The sequence below is a fragment of the Hydra viridissima genome, unplaced genomic scaffold (genome assembly GCF_058129835.1).
Source record: "Hydra viridissima isolate aposymbiotic clone 2 unplaced genomic scaffold, HvirCarnegie_v1 scaffold_4, whole genome shotgun sequence".
In the NCBI taxonomy this organism is placed as follows: domain Eukaryota; kingdom Metazoa; phylum Cnidaria; class Hydrozoa; order Anthoathecata; family Hydridae; genus Hydra; species Hydra viridissima.
The window spans coordinates 7,642,198-7,659,742 of NW_028324303.1; the positions used below are offsets into that span (position 1 = coordinate 7,642,198).

Sequence of the window (17,545 nt, forward strand, 5' to 3'; positions counted from 1 at the left end):
CATGCACTCAATTCAAAAATAGGTAGATGGCCGAATTCATACAACATTGCTCTGTGATATATCATTTTCAAAGTATAGAATGGAACTTTTTTGCTACCTCTCACGGTAAAGGAGAAGTTGATGGATTAGGAGGGTCATTAAAGCGATTTGTTTTGAACAGCGTAAAATCTCGTGAAGTGGTCGTCTTAAGCGCTAAAGACTTTCTCTTAGCATCAAATGGGTGCAAAACGTATGTTAGATTTTATCAACACAGACTATATTAATCTAAGCTGGGCCTTAATAGCTGATAAAATAGAAGAAGTAAAAGTCGTTACAAATATTACCAAAATGCATTTCTGGCAAGTAAAAAATGGAAAGTTTTTGGTTTCCAAATTCTCTAATATTTTGTGATGGGGTTGCGGAACAATTTTAAAACTTATATATTAGTAAAAAAAATTTACTATTCTAAGATATTTTTTTCCTATATTGGATTCCCGGCTCCTTAAAACATTTGCGAGGCATATGAAAGTACATACTCCTAGAATATATAGGCAAAAGGCGGTTCTGGGACATGAGCATGAACACCGATGCAAAACGCAAAATAAACGCTTTAATTTTTTATGTAAATAATGTCTCAAACGCCGATTTTTCAGTATTCAAGGATGATATTGATTGTTTTTCATTTTTAAAAAGCGTGTATCCTTTTAAAAATCTTTTGATCTGAGTGTTATCACAAGCTTGTTGTGTAGTGACCGATGGCAAGTGTGTGAATTCCGTCATCTAAGATAATTCTTTTGTCGTCATTAGCGCTGAGTGCGACTTTGTTAATTTCTTCAGTGTAGACGTCGTGAAGATGAGATCGGAAAACATTCATGGTTGCAAGCTGTTCATTTCCACTCAATAAGCAGTCTTTAAAATGTTGATGCCTTATTTTATTTTCAACCACGCTCTTTTTGACCCCTTTGCATTTTTTGCGTTCTTCTTTTTTTTCTTTGTAGTGCCTACCTGCCTGACTGCCTGCTTTCATGTTTATTCATTTTTGCCTGAGCACAGGTAGTTTTTATTGTTAGTTTGTTGGTTTGTTATTCTTAAAAACTTTATTTTTAAGAATGTTACCACAAGGTGTTGATAATGCTTTGAAAGTCAAGACCTTCATTCAATTTTTTCAGGACGTAAAGACACAAGTGACCGCAATAAGAGGTATTACCAAACTGCACTCTTTCGCTGTTGTAATAAACGGGGCTTTTTAAGTAGTCAACCAGTTCGACAAGAGGGGGTTGAGCATAAGAATCAAAACTGTATTTCTTATCGCCGTCTTTGTACCAGCACACCCAATGAAACCCTCCAGTGCTTGAGTCACCAGTGTTTGCATTCTTTACTTCTTGGTCTTTTCGGTAACTCGTCTCTTACAAGGACACCTCGAAAGTTTTCTAATTTTAACTGTTTAGCAGCCTTTATCAGTTGAAAGTTGGTTAAGGCTTCGTTGGGTAAAACAATTCCTTCAACGTTAATCATTTTTTAAATTTGTTAAAAAGTTTAAATTAGAGAATGGAGCCTAAAATGGGTATGCTATTAAAAGGTGAATTGGGACCGAGAAGTAAACCAGAACCAGAAATAAGAGTGGTTGCAAGCGTACCGAGCAAGGGGAGTAGAGCACCGATGAATCCTCCTGTTATTTCATGTCCTTTTCCAGTTTTAACAAAGAGTCCTTTTCCAGTTTTAACTAAGAGTCCATCGCCTTGAGTATTTCCAATCCAAGGTTTTAAGAATAAGCCAGAGCCAAATTTGGTTATTTTTATACCTTTTCCATCTTTGCTCAAGTAAAATGTTTTGGGTTTATTAGCTGAGCTTGTATGATTGACGCCTCGTCCAGCGATAGAATCAACCATAGCTGAGCCGGCAGATGAAGCAAGTCCGCCTAATAAACCTTTTGCAAGTACTGGAGCTGCACGAGAGGCAAGCGTTCCTAGTAAAGGTAAAAGAGCACCGATGAATCCTCCTTCTACTTTTGCGTTGTGCATGAGTTGTTTTTTGCTGAGTTTGAGCGTGACACCTTTTCCAGCTTCGTAAGCTTTTCTAATTTGGTTGAGTTGTGTGCTAGTGACAGCAAGAACATGTTCACCGTTCAAGTCTTGATGAGTGAGTTTTATGCTGGTTGCAGTTTTATCATGCAACGCTTTTTTAATTTTGTCAGCTTGTCCTTTTGAAATGTTGAGTTTGATGTTTTGATACATTTTATAGAGTTAAGAAATTTATTTATTTCACTTCTCGAATGTGATAACGGATCGTAATGTCCTCACCGCGAAAATCGATTAAATCTCCATTTTGATCAATGATGCGAGTAACCATGGTTGAAATTTCAAGAAGCTTAACAGGAAGATAAATTAAATGCATTGGTCTTTCGATGATTTTGTAACCAGGGTTAACATTAGGATAAAAGGAGTAGATGTAATTGAGTTGAGTTCCATTAATGTAGGATGATCCGATAACGTTGTTAACAATTCTGATGGTGTTGCAGCTTAAAATTTTAGCAATATGATCAGACTCGTATTCGGAATTGGAATTTAATTTTCTTTTAGTAAACCCTAAAACTGAGGCGATGCTGTTCTCCACGTCAAAGTCAATCAGATAATTCATACCAAGTTTAATGCTTGATTTTAAAGTATTAATGTTGATTCCAATTTGAAGATTGTTTGAAGAGTAGTTAATTTTATTTGCAATGATATAGCTTCCACGTTGAGCTGTTTTTATCGTGTTTAAAATTAATTGACTTTTGCAGATAGTCGTTGATGTCTTTAATTTCATAGCTTCCATCAGGAACGATAATGGTTTCCCAATGAGCACCATTGTTCATGCTGTATTTGAACGAATTGTTTTTACTGTTTATGTTTGGAATGCTATTGTACGTTTCCAAGCCTAGAAAAGCCATTTCATAACTTTTTCCTTTCTCAAAAACGATTTTGTCTAAAAATTCAGTCGTGATAACACTTGATTTACCATCCACATCGATTATAATACCAGGCATTTTTATGTTATGTAAATTTTTTTAGATCATCTCATGATCAGTGTTAGAAAAAGGCAAAATCGTCAAACCCGCTTCGGTATTTTCCATTATCTTTTTCAGAGGAGAGATCAATGACGGCAAATCCACGATGTTTAGACCAGCAATCTCTACAAAACTTTCTAAATTCTTTTATGTCCATATCACATGAGGCGTGTCTTTTATAAATTTCACCAACAGTTCCATCGTCTTGAGGAAAGAGGCAAATAAAATTGGCATTAGTTCTAATCGCATGTCCGTCAAGATCGAAAAAATTTTGAGCAAGGTAAAACATGTCGACGTTGGAGTGCCTTCCTTGGGTGTAATATTTTTCACACATGCTTTGCTTTTCTCCTTTTAAATCGTCAAAGATCGTCAAATTGTTTTTTGTTCGATCAAGTTCGGAAGGATCAGGCACATCATCTTCACTTTCGAAAAATTGACACTATGTTATCAAAATAATTTTTCGATCCTTGGAAAGAATTTCTTGAAAGTTCATCAATCACATCTTTAGGGTTTAAATTCAATTTTTTCATCTTGTTTTTATTAAGCAATTGGAAAATGAGTTCTTTTGGAAGGTTATTTTCAAAGCCTTTTTTGAGTATTTGATATTCAGGTTGAAAAAGGGATTTGCCAAAGACTTGCAAGTGGTTATAATCCAGCCATCCAGGTCTTAATAACAGGTTTAACATCAATGTTGTTTTTCCACAGCCAGATTTTCCAACGATGAGTCCTCGAATGTCTCTTGGAAAGAATTTGTTATGATTTCTTGTGCTTTCTTTATCATATGACAAATCAACAATGTCCATTTTTATGTTAAAAAACTTATTTATATATGTTAAAATGTACTGCGTTAAATGCAAAAGAGAAACTGAAACCATTCACTTGAAAAAGGAGATGACAAAAAACAATAGACCTATGTTAAAAGGGACTTGTGACTCTTGCGGAACGACCAAATGCAAGTTTATTGCTAAAGAAACAAAAGGAGGTGACTTGGTCGAATCGATCAATAAGCTGTCGAGCAAAATCAAGCTTCCATGGGCAAAATTTCCAGGAGAAATGCACATTCCTGGGATGAACTTTGCAGGACCTGGAACCAATTTGGATAAGAGGTTGACTTCTACGGACATGTATCAAGAGTGGTAGACAGAGTGGACAATGCAGCGTATCACCATGATTTGGCGTATAAATATTTAAACGACGCTAAAAGCAGAAATGTGGCAGATCAGATGATGCTTGAAGAAATGAATTCGATTCCAAATCCTACTCAAAGAGAGATCAACGAGAGAAAGCTTATCGCTCCCATCATCAAAGCAAAAGCTAAATTTGGATTGGGTGTGAGTGATTTGAAATGGACGGATCAGCTTGCAGAGGAGCTTCACAAACCGGTCATTCATCATTTTAAAAGAAGAAGGGTGATTGTGAACGACATGGATGAGATATGGGCAGCAGATTTGGTGGACATGCAATCGTTTTCAAAATTCAACAACGGTGTAAAATATTTGCTCATGGTGATCGACGTGTTTTCAAAGTATGGATGGATCGTTCCGTTAAAAAGTAAAACAGGCTTTGAAGTAGCTGAAGCGTTGAAAAAAATCTTCGGTGAAAGAAAATGCGTCAAATTGTGGGTGGATAAAGGAAAAGAATTTTACAACAAGCATGTGAAAGCGTTGGGTGTTCAATTGTATTCCACCGAAAACGAGGAAAAAAGCTGTGTCGTTGAGCGATGGAACAGAACGATGAAAGAGAGAATGTTTAAATATTTTTCAGCCAACAATACTAATAAATACATTGACGTTTTGGATGAGATGGTGAAAAATTACAACAACACAAAGCACTCTTCCATCAAAATGACTCCAGTGGAAGCCAGTGATGAAAAGAATAAAGGTAGGGTATGGTGGAATCTGTATGGAAAGGATCAAACATTACCAGCAAAACCGAAATTTTCCATGGGTGATCAAGTGCGAATCGTAAAAAAGAAGTCTCATTTTGAAAAGGGGTATACACCGAGATGGACTGAAGAGGTTTTTACCGTGTCAAAAGTTCAGTATACGGATCCTCCCATGTATAAAATCGCTGATGCTAACGGTGAAGAAATTCAAGGCACTTTTTACGAGCAGGAGATGCAAAAGACGCATCAGGATATATTCAGAATTGAAAAAATCGTTCGAAAGACGAATAAAAAATCATTGGTGAAATGGTTGGGATATCCAGACTCGTTTAATTCGTGGGTGAACAACGATGAATTAATCAGTTTGCAAAAATGATCTAAAAATTCGAAGAATTTTCCAAAAATGTATGCTCCTCACAAGTTTTTTAGAAATGTTGCTTCAGCAGAAGTTCACAATTTGGAATTGCAACTAAAATTTTTAGAAGAGAGGATCAGAGAGTTGGAGGAAAGAAAACCGAGTAACATTATTTTTTATACGAAAACGTTGGATCATCCACCCTGTTACAACACGAACAGACAGTATGAGATTTTTGCTCAGAAAGACATTAAATTTGTTGCTCTCTCCCATACAACGATATCTTTATCCATTGGGCTGAATTTGGAGAAAGGTGTTGCAGTGGTGACATTAATGAATAAAATCACTGAGCAGTTGAATTATAGAAAGAACGAAGTTATTATTTCAGAGTCTGTAGATAACGTTATTATGGACGTGAACAGCAACAGCAAAGAGGATGTGATTGTTAAAAAAGGCGAAAAGTTCTGCACAATTACGCACATTGATTTAAAATAATCTTTCTAAATGAAAAAATGGAGATATTGAATGAAAAACTTTATCCAGTTCTTCCAACGGCTCCAGTGGATGATGGACACGTTTATCGTCTTCAAAAGATTGGTGAGATTCAGAAAGAAATAGAAACTGAAAAAGCAAAGAGAGTTCATCTCAGCAAAAAGTACCATCGCGTTTTCAGAATCATTTCGAATGTGGACAATACGATGCAAGGATTATGCATAGCATTGGGTGCGACTGGAATAGGACTTTTGTCTACGATTATTGCAAGTCCAGCAGCAATTGCGTGTGAAGGGGTGGCTATTGGAATAGGTTTTTTATCCATTGTTGGCAGTCAAGTGAACAAAAGAATGGCTTTGAAAGCGGAAAAGCACGAAAAGATAAAAGTGTTAGCAGAGTCAAAGTTGAACACGATCAGCGAGCACATTTCCAAAGCGTTGATGGATGGAAGAATAAGCAATTCAGAGTTTCAGTTGATTTTAGAAGAGCTTTAAAAGTTTAAGACCATGATGGGGGAAATACGAACCAAAACCAAAAACGGAATAGATGAATTGGCTAAAGAGAACTTGATCCAAAAAGGCCGAGATGATGCGATTCAAGCGTTCAACACTTTTTATAAGAAGGGATAACATTAATGTGAAAACTGATTTAGGATATTTTGTCTACGTATTTTAAAAAGATGTTTTTCTTTAAAATACAAGACCCTGATAAAAGAGATGAAATTGTGAGAGAAGTGAATGAGAGAAGAAAGAGGATTTACCAAGGTAGCATCAACGATAACATTTCAGATGCTGATTTTCAAGCTAATGCGAGCAAGCTGTTTAAGCCGCTCATCGAAAGCAACGAGAAGATGCTCAACGGATCCAAAGGATCTAAAAAATTTGTATCCAAAATGCCTTTTGAAGTGAATAAAGTTGATGATAAAATGTTCATTGGTAAAATGGAGGTTGAAATGGATGGAGATGACATTATTGTTGGTGATGAAAGGTATGAAAGAATAAAAGGTCTTTGGGATCTCATGACAAAGTTTGAAATACCGAGCGAGTATACGGATGAAGACTTGCAAAATTATGAAAAAATTTTAATGGACAGTGATGCTATACGATCTGATACGAAGCCGAATAAACCGAAAGCTTCAAGAAGAACAAAGTATCAGAAACTTATTGCTCCTATTTGGGAAAAAATGATGCGCATTGAAAAATGGAAAAAAGGTCGTGGAGTGATTATTCTTCCGAGCGATCCGAATGCGTTGGTGGAAAAGCTTGAATTGAGTATTGCTTCCTGGCATGCTGGAAATACGGGATCTAGAAATGAGGCTTTTGCTATTTGTAATGAGCTTTTGAGACAAAAGGAGATTAATAAATTGGAGTACAAATCGTTAATGAAGACGATTGATAAAATTTAGTGTGGATCCAAAAAAGATCTAAAAAGAAAATGTTTATTTAAAAATGCTCATTGTGAACAAAAGAAGATATGCGAAAAAGAACGTTGTTGGAGGAGGTGGTATTCTAGACTTGATTAAAAATTTCATCAAAAGAGCAGCTGCTTCAAGTATGTCAAAAGCAACAATGACTATGCTTAAAAATGCTGCATCAAGCAAAATTGGACAAGAAGCGATTACAGCTGCAAAATCTGCTGGTACTGAGTTGGCTCTTTCTGCCATTTCTGCTGCTAAAGATGCGGCTGTTGATAAAGGTAAAAAGGCCATTGTGAAATTAAAGACTGGCTCATCCATTCAAACTAGGAAAATGTCGAAACAGAATGCGATTCGAATCCAAGATCTAGTGAAGATGGGAAGAGGACTGAAGATCGCATAATTTTAAGTCTTGAAGGATGAGTGTGAAATGATCTAAAAAAAATTTTTCTTTCTATAAAATGATAACTACCGATCGATTAATACTGACTGATAAACCAGAGTATGACACTGGCATTGAAAAATTGGATTTTTTCGAGTACCTTCCAACCAATCTTGATTTAAATTCTTCAGGAACGATCACTTTTGAAATTGACTGTCAATCCATTAAAACACTTCCATCAGAGGCTTACATTCTTATTGAAGGAGTGTTGAAAAAGAGTGATGGAACTTTTTATGATGCCACAGACAAGATCGCCTTGGTGAATAATGCTTTGATGTATTTGTTTAACGACTTGACTTATGACTTGTCTGGAGAGCAAGTGGAAAGAGTTATTTATCCAGGTCATGCCACTACCATTCTTGGAATGGTGAAATACCCTCACGGATTTCAAATGACAGATGGTATGAAGCAAATGTGGTTCATGGACACATCAAATCTTGTTGAAAATGAAGGATTTAAAGTTAGACGAGACCATTTGTTTGCAGACACTACATCCGTTGGCGCTTTTTCGTTCAGGATACCTTTGAAGCACATTTTTGGTTTTTGTGAAACCTATGATAAAGTTGTTTATGGGTTCAGACACACCATCACCTTTACAAAGAAAGAATGCGACGATGCGATTTACAGAGCGGAGAGCGCCAGTATAGGAATGATTGATCTTAAAAAATTCAGGCTTTATATGCCACGCGCTGAATTGAGTGTTTCTAGAAATGCTGAGTTCATGAGTTTAATAGCTCAAAAGATTCCTATCGAAGTACCTTATAAATCAAACAAATGCGAAAGACAGCTTATTCCTGCTGGTCAAACGGAATTTACCTGGTCGCTTGGAAGAATCACCGACAAAAGCGTTCCGATGTTTGTTTTGTTTGGACTTCAGACAAACAGACCCTCTAGACAAACTGTTAATCCGTCACTATTTGACCATTGCGATATTAGCAATTTTTACGTGACCGTCAATGGAATAAAGTACCCAAATTATAATTACGACTTGAATTTTGGAGAAAAGAAAGTGACCATGGCTTATGCAGATACGTTTTCTTTTGATGAAAAATATTACGGTACGAACGAACTTGTTTGTCAATCTGGGTTGTCCTTGTTTCATTATATAAAACTGTACCCCTTGTTCTTTATTGATATCAGCAAGCAAAAAGAAAGAGTGGCTTCAGAAACAGCTGAATTGGTGATCAACCTTAAATTTCGAACTTCAACTGTTGCAAATACCGTTATCTTTGCTGTGGTGATCTCTGACAAGCTGCTTAATTTTGTTTCAAATGGAACTCACATGACTGCTGTTTATTAGATCTTTTAGATCCATGGAAATGATTTTTTAGTTTTTTTATCTAAAAAATGGATAACAAAACGTTAAAAGAATTAGCGTGCGATAAAGGGCAAATGAAAACTTATCAAAGCAGTGTCATTGGTGAAAAAAAAAATTGAATTGGCTTAAAAAAAATCACGGCAGAAATAAAATGTATTACACAAAAAAGTTTTTAAAAGAGTTGCTGAATGAAAACGGTGTTACTAAAACAGCTAAAAATATGCCAACGTTGTTGATGCTTGCGATTGAAAATAACTTGATCAGTAAAGATGATATTTTGGAAAGAGCTAAAGAAAAGAGAAAACGTCGTGAACCTAAAGAAAAGAATGATGATCCAAAATGGAACTGGCTTCGTTCAGTTAAGAAAAATCCAATCACTGTGCGAATGACTAACGTTGAGACGGGTGAGGTGACTGAATACAATTCTCTTTACAAAGCGGAGAAAGCAACTGGTCATGGATGGAGATATTTAAAGCGTCGAGATAGAAAGGTGGAAAATGGATTTAAAATTGAATATTTACATCCTTTGGATTCATGAAAAGCTTTTAAAAATTCAAAGAATCTAAAAAAAAATGAATTCGCTTAAAAAAAGTTTCTTTTCTTAATAAAATGAGATATACAACATCATATTTGAAAAATTTGCTGAGGGAAAATGGAGTCACCAAAACCTCAAACAATTTATTTGGTCTGATGATGCTTGCGGTTGAAAATAACTTGATCAGTAAAGATGATCTTTTGGAAAGTGTGAAAGAATACAAGCCAGTAGGTCGACCAAGAATACATGAGCCTAGAAAAAAGAATGATGATCCGAAATGGGACTGGCTTCGTTCAGTTAAGAAAAATCCAATCACTGTGAGAATGACCAACGTTGAAACAGGTGAGGTGACTGAACACAAGTCTCTTTACAAAGCGATGAAAGGAACTGGCCATAGATGTGAATATTTCGATCGTTGAGATGGAAAGGTGGTTAATGGAATCAAGATTGAAAAGCTTCATCATTGATTTTTTTAAATTCTTCAAAAAGAATTGAAAATTGAACTTGATATTTGCAGCGATTAAAAAAGATGGACAGGCAGTTTGAAGATGCAGATGAGGCTGAAGAAATGGGAAGAATGCTGGAAAGAGAGTTGGAAGATATTGAAGAAGAATTTGCTTCATTTGATTGCATGGGAAGATTTTGCGCTCCTGCTGCTTAAGAAAAGTTTGCTGAAAAAAAATTGAATTCGAGTAAGATCATTGACAGCGATTAAAAAAGATGGATAATATGCAAAGCACAATTGACAAGCTCAGACAGTCTGGAAAAATGCTTGAAAAAATTAGCAAACTTGAATTTAAAGTTTATTGTAAACTAATAAGACCGTTGATGAAAGATGCGTTTGAAAAGAACTACATGCCAATTCATGAAATGATTCAAGACCCTCTCAGAAATCAGCTGCTTATGGAAATCGCGAGGAGTCATTTGAGTAAAAAAGACATATGCAAAATTAAAAGGCTTTTTGAACACGATATTGATCAACTAAAATATATCTTGGGTAAACACAGTGAAATGTTTAATGATGAGGTTTATGAAGGAGATATAGTTCATGCCCTTGATGGAGAACATTACCGAATGATCCAACTCTTTGGTGAAGAGGAATTGCTGATGAGTGACTTTGAACGTCTAAAAGAGATGAAAAATCAAATCGACTTCACCATTTTATTAATCGAATTGGATGAACTAAGACCTTAAAATCACCCTTTTTGAGATTCTTTTTTAAGAATTAAAAAATTGAACTTGCTTTAAAAAAATCGCGGCATTAAAAAAGATGGAGAGGAAGTATGTGATTGAATTTGATGAAATGGGTCGTGCGCACTTGTTTGATGAAGACAAAGAAATTTATGCGGCTGGATGCGAATTCACTGCACATGACGAGTGGGGAAGAAAGTATACGATTAGATTTGATGAAATGGGTCAAGCGCATGTATACGATTCAATAAGCGAAATTTTTGCCAATTATCTTGTTTCATAAGATCCTGGAAAATTCTCTGAATTTTTTAATTCTTTAAAAAGAATTGAAAAAAAATCTTTACGGTTGTCATGGTTACCACCATAATTTTTTGCGGAAGACTTTTCGAAGAAGAAAACATGCAGACAGTGTGCCAAGATTTTAAAAAAAATTGAATTGACTTAAGGAAAATCACGGCGGAAATAAAATGAGTCGTCAATCTTCAGAAAAACTTATCGCGAAAGAGCGAAAAGATGAAAGTGTCGAAAATTTTTTTATTCCGTTAATAAAAATGGAAGATAAATCATTGAAAAAAGTCTCAATGGCATCATTACGAAGTGATGCTAAAGAAAGGGCTATCAAAGGCCACACCAAAATGACAAGGGAACAGCTCGTTGAAGCTATAAGAACAACAAAACCTGTCATTGCTGTCAAAGAGCCTGTTAATGATCGAAAAGATCGAAATAAAATGACTGTGAAAGAATTAAGAGAGATGGCTTAAGACCGTGGTGATATCAAAGGTATCTATAAAATGAAAAAAGCCGAGCTCATTGAAGCTATAGGACCTGTCATTGGGCGTGGACCTGCTCCTCAACATGTTGCTCGTAGACGCACGACTGAGGCGAGACCGTTGCCTGCTCCGCGTCCTGCACCTGTTTCTGCTCCAAGTCGTCAAAAGCCTGTCATCGCTCCGAAACCATCAACAATTCCACCGAGACCTGTTGTGCAGAAACCGACTATTGCTCCTAAACCGGCTTATTTGCAAAATCCACTAAAAGCTGGCTGGTTTTCAAGATTGACAGCAGCCGTCTCCAATGGTTTTAACCAAGTAAATAATATTATTGGTTCATACGTTCCAACCACGGTGAAAAATGCAGTAAGCAGCGTGAGAAATGGAGTGGAAAAAACGATCAAGTCGTTCAAAGATGTTGCATTTGCTGCTCCAGCACCGTCTTCTACAAGTCCTGCTGAAAAGCTGCCTATTGCTCCTAAACCGCGTGAAAAACCTTACACCATAAAGTTTGATATGACTAAGTATTCAGCAGAGCGCTCCACCAGACTGTTTTCTTATGAACCATCTTCTCGACATCAAGATATTGTTCCTTTTTTAAACTTGGTGAGAGAATCTGTTATTCAAACCATGGCAGGAGAAAGAAGCACAAAGGTAAAAATTACTCTTGTCTGTGAAATGATTCGCGTGAGCATCTTAACAGGTGAGGAAACTACTCAGACGGCAAACTTTTCATCCTACATGGAAAGATTACTCGAGGGTACAGATGTAAGAACGCTCATGAGTCAAATGGAAGAAAAAATCTTGGAAAGTAGTGCTAATTACAACAAGATGGGATCCAATTGCGTCTTGTCCAAGATTTTAAGAATGGACATTAGCTTTACTGATTATGAGCCTTTTAATGGCTCTTCTTACATGGAGCTACCTCTCAAGTTGAAAAACAAGAAGGCCATCATCAACATGGAAAACACCGATAATGAATGCTTCAAGTGGTGCGTCACCAGAGCTCTTAACATGAAAAATACGCATAATGAAAGAATTGATAATGAGTTGATTGAAAAATCGAAAGAGCTCCATTGGGAAGGAATGGAATTTCCTTTAAAGGTGACTCAAGTCGAAAAGTTTGAGAAAAATAATCTTAACATCAGCGTGAACGTCTTTGAGTATGAAAAGAATAAACCGCAACCTTTGCAAATATCGAAATTTCATGATCGAAAGCATAATGTTGATTTGCTGCTCATTTCAAACAAAGACAACAGCCATTACTGTCTCATTAACAATTTCAGCCGGTTTGCTCGTTCTTCAGCATCAAAACATCAACATAAGAGATATTTTTGCAGAAATTGCATGCATGGTTACGACCTTGAAGAAAAGCTTAAAATCCACAAAGAATACTGCTACGATAACGCTCCAATGAGAATCGATCTTCCAAAAGAAGGGTCGACTGTTCAGTTTAAAAACTACAACAATACCATGAGAGTTCCGTACTGTGTCCTTGCCGACTTTGAAAGTTTCATCAAACCTATCGATGACAACACTGAATATAATAATAAAGAATCGTACACCAAACAATACCAAAAGCATGTTCCAAGCTCCTTCTGTTATTACATCGTAGGACCTGATGGTTTTAAACCCATAATAAATGAATACACAGCCAAAAGCGAAGACGATGACGTGGCTCAAAAGTTTATTACCATGCTTGAAGAAGACCATAAAAAGATTTGGAACGACAGCGATTTACTACAACAACAGTGGGAAAAAAATAGAATAGAGACTGATGAGGACAAGAGGAAGTTTGAAGCTGCAACTGAATGTCACATTTGCAAAAAGGATCTTAACGGTGACAAAGTGTGGGATCACTGTCATTTGACTGGAAAGTACCGTGGAGCTGCTCATAACAAATGCAACTTTAATTATAAAATTCCAAAATTTATTCCTGTTGTCTTTCATAACTTGTCTGGCTACGACAGCCATTTGTTCATCAAGAGATTAGGTGGAAAACTCAATTGCATACCCAACAGCGAAGAAAATTACATCAGCTTCTCAAAAAGCATCAAAGTGAGAGATTCGATTAATAAGAAAGGAAAACCAACAAAAGTGTATAGAGATTTGAGGTTCATTGACAGCTACAGGTTCATGTCAAGCCCTTTAGAAGATTTGACTGACAACCTTGTTAAAGATTTGTGTGAGGAGTGCTCTAAATTAGACCCTAAGACATGCAAAAAGATCTGCGTGGACCAAAAAGGTAAAAAATGCAAATGCAAAGCCAATTGTGAAGACTGCACTACTAGAAGATATAAAAAAGGAGACATCATGTGTAAAAACTTAAACTCATTTTACAGCGGAAAAAAACGAGATTTGCTACTAAGAAAAGGCGTTTACCCTTACGAATGGGTAGACTCGATTGAAAAGTTTTCCGAAACGCAATTACCACCCAAAAAAGACTTTTATTCCAGACTAAACGATAAACACATCAGCGATGAAGACTATGGGCATGCTCTAAACGTTTGGAAAGTATTTGGATGCGAAACCTTTAAAGATTATCACAAAATATACAACAAGTCCGACGTGCTGAATCTTGCTGATGTCTTTGAAAATTTTAGAGACACTTGCATAGAATATTACGGTCTTGACCCTCTTTGGTATTACACCTCTCCTGGTTTGGCTTGGGACGCTATGTTAAAGGAAACTAAAATTGAGCTGGACTTGATAACCGATATCGATATGCTCAACATGATCCAAAGAGGAATACGTGGTGGTATCAGCATGATCTCCAACCGACTTGGAACAGCCAACAACAAATATATGAAAGACTATAACCCTTCAATACCCTCAACATTCATTCAATACTTGGACGCTAACAATCTTTATGGATGGGCCATGTGTAAACCTCTTCCCGTTAGAGGACTCAAATGGATGACTGAACTCAACAATTGGCGCAGCATGCCTTGCTTTCTCGAAGTTGATTTGAACTATCCTGATGAGCTTCACGATTTACACAACGATTACCCTTTGGCTCCTGAAAGATTAAAAACTGGAAAAGTCAACAAGCTGGTTCCTAATTTAAACCATAAAAAAAATTACGTCATTCATCATGAAAACCTAAAACTTTATGAACGACTTGGTCTTGTCATCACCAAAATTCATCGTGGAATCACCTTTGAAGAAGAACCTTTCATGAAATCATACATCGATGGCAACACCCAAAAGAGAACAAAAGCTCAAAACGACTTTGAAAAAGAATTTTTTAAACTTATGAACAACTCTGTCTTTGGAAAAACCATGGAAAACATTCTAAAGCACGTTGATATTAAACTTGTCACCACAAGAAAAGAAGTCTTAAAATTATCCAAAAAACCAAGCTATAATCGATGCACCATTTTTGATGAAAACCTTACTGCGATTCACATGAAGAAAACACAAGTCACTTACGATAAACCCGTTTACTTAGGATTGAGCATCCTTGACATTAGCAAGACTCTCATGTTTGAACACCATTACGACTACATGAAACCCAAATACGGTGATCGAGCAAAACTTCTCATGACTGACACCGACTCGCTCATTTATGAAATCGAAACAGAAGATTTTTACAAAGACATTGCTGACGATGTTGAAACCAAATTTGACACGAGCGACTTTCCTAAAGACCATCCCGCCATTCAAAACGTTGGCTTCAAAGTAGGAAAAAATAAAAAGATTATCGGAATGTTCAAAGACGAAACCGGTGGTAAACAAATCACACAATTTGTTGGGCTTCGACCTAAGCTCTACTCTTAATACATCCCTGAAGAAGTTGAAAAAGAAGATCAAGAACATAAAAAATGTAAAGGAGTCAAAAAGAGCGTGGTTAAAAATCATCTCACTCACCAAGACTACTACCATTGCTTGAAGTATAAGAATGAACAGCTTGCAACCATGAACGTTTTCCGATCTCATCTTCACGACGTCTACACTGAAGAAATTAACAAAGTCGCACTCAGCGCTAATGACGACAAAAGAATTATCTTAGATGACGGAATTCACACACTTGCCATCGGTCACTACACAACAAGCTTGTGATAACACTCAGATCAAAAGATTTTTAAAAGGATACACGCTTTTTAAAAATGAAAAACAATCAATATCATCCTTGAATACTGAAAAATCGGCGTTTGAGACATTATTTACATAAAAAATTAAAGCGTTTATTTTGCGTTTTGCATCGGTGTTCATGCTCATGTCCCAGAACCGCCTTTTGCCTATATATCCTAGATATTGAGTTGTATTAAATAGAGTTAATAAAACAAAAAAAAACAGGGAGCATAAATAGCATTAAGCGTTTGTTGCCTACTCCAAATAAAACGATCCCAGTATTGAAGAAACATCATGAATAACCTTGATAATGTTATAAAACTTATATTTTTTAACATAATTTAATTGGTTTTTATAATCATTTAGCTTTTACTATGTCATTCATTGCGTTATTTGTTGTTTTTCATTTTTGGCTTTTTCGTTACGACCGTCACAGTTACGACCGTCACGACAAAAAACTTAATAAAATTCTCGGAAAACTTCAAGCAAAATCTATGAAACTCACCATATAGTAAGTTCAATGTGTAGTTAACGAACACAGCAAAGGATTTTTTCTTTCACTGAGTAGATGGCTGCATAAAGATTGACAAAGTTTATTTGTTTAGATTTGTCAAAAAGTAAGCGTTACGACCGTCACGCTGCATTAAGTTGATTTATCAAATAAGTTGAACACTTGAATGATTTAACTTTTGCATACTAAATTATATAATAGTATTTAACATTTCTGGAAATTTTCATGTAAATACCATTCTTGATTAATTTTTAATGGCTAAAAAAGTGTCAAATAATACGACCGTCACTTGCGTGGAATTGCCCATATATTTATATATATACACACACTCTTAAATAATGGCAAAGAAATTCTCCTTAAGTCAAGTAAAGGATTTATTAGAAATTCATGAAAATACGATATTAAAAATCTTTAATGATCGTATACAAAAGTTAGAAAGCGAACTGATTATTATAAAAGATGAAAACGAAGAATTAAAACGTGAACTTAATGAAACAAATAAAACTATCGAGTTTGTTAGTGAACAATAAAGGAAACAATAAAGGAAACATTAATGAAACTTAATGAAACAAATAAAACTATCGAGTTTGTTAGTGAACAATAAAGGAAACAATAAAGGAAACATTAAACAATACTAATAAAAATGTACTAAATCATGCTAAATCAAAAACATCTTAACGAAGAAAATGAAGCACTAAAGAATAAAATTGCTGAGTTAGAAGACCGAAGTAGAAGAAACAATTTGCGATTTGAAGGTATTGATGAAACCGAAGGCGAAACATGGGAGAAAAGCGAAGAATTGATTAAGAATCTACTGAAAGAAAAACTGGATATTAAAGAAGGTATACAAATTGAAAGAGCGCATCGTGCTGGAAGAAAAGAACACAAAGAAGGTAAGCGTAAAAAGCGAGCTATTATTGTCAAGTTTCTAAATTTTAAAGATCGTGAAAACATTCTCGAAAAATACAAGAAAAAGAAGTTGTGGAAGGAAAACTTGTATATAAACGAAGATTTCAGCAAGCGGGCAACTAGTATTCGTAAACAACTTTTCCAACAGGCAAAAGATCTACGAGCATCAGGTAAGTTCGCTAAAGTTGTGTACAATAAAATAATCACTAAGCCATCTTAAAACAAAGTTTATTCACGATTATTTATAGCAGAATAAAAAAGTAAATAATAACAAAAAAAAAATGAATTCGAAAAATAATAATAATTTTGAAAATGTCTTTAAATTTTTTCAAATTAATGATTTTAGATCGGATGAAGAATCCGATCCAGACATAAATTACTTTAGCGAAATTAATATGCCTGAATTTGTATGCTCTTACTTTCAACCAAATGAAGTTAATAACTTTATAGGAGTGAATAAAAGTGGTAAAAATGATTATTTTAATGTCATTCATGTGAATATTAGAAGTTTAAAAAAGAACTTTGAAAATTTTTTAAATTTAATTTACGAAACTAACAACTGTTTTAACGTAATTTGTTTAACTGAAACTTGGTGTTCTAAAATAGATTTTGAATCAAATTCTG

The 17,545-nt window shown here is 35.4% G+C and overlaps 1 long non-coding RNA gene across 1 annotated transcript in view; it reads left to right on the top strand.

Annotated features, from left to right (window-relative positions):
- The window catches only part of LOC149889645 (uncharacterized), a 51,170-nt gene that overhangs the window by 26,967 nt on the left and 6,658 nt on the right, over window positions 1-17,545 (top strand). The window lies entirely within an intron of this gene.